This window comes from Myotis davidii, unplaced genomic scaffold (genome assembly GCF_000327345.1).
Source record: "Myotis davidii unplaced genomic scaffold, ASM32734v1 scaffold358, whole genome shotgun sequence".
Taxonomy (NCBI): Eukaryota; Metazoa; Chordata; class Mammalia; order Chiroptera; family Vespertilionidae; genus Myotis; species Myotis davidii.
The window spans coordinates 223,561-223,769 of record NW_006290768.1 but is presented as its reverse complement, the minus strand read 5'-3'; the positions used below and the strand labels follow the sequence as shown (position 1 = coordinate 223,769).

General features: G+C 65.6%; 1 protein-coding gene across 1 annotated transcript in view; it reads right to left on the bottom strand.

Annotated features, from left to right (window-relative positions):
• The window catches only part of SHANK1 (SH3 and multiple ankyrin repeat domains 1), a 52,197-nt gene that overhangs the window by 51,113 nt on the left and 875 nt on the right, over positions 1-209 (bottom strand). The window lies entirely within an intron of this gene.

The following is a 209-nucleotide window of genomic DNA, read 5'->3' as shown; positions in this document are numbered from 1 at the left end:
CTGCCAGCACATGTCTCCTTCCCTGCCCTTGGCCTTGCTCGCAGCCCCCGCCCCGCCTGCGCCCCACTTTGCCGCTGGGTCAGCGTGCTGGTGTCCCAGAAACCGCAGAATCACCGCGGGAGCTACTGGCCCACTTTGCCAGGCCACGGAAAATGCAGCTAAAATTAGCCGAGGACAGACAGGTGGACGGCCCACCGGCACCCTGCCCT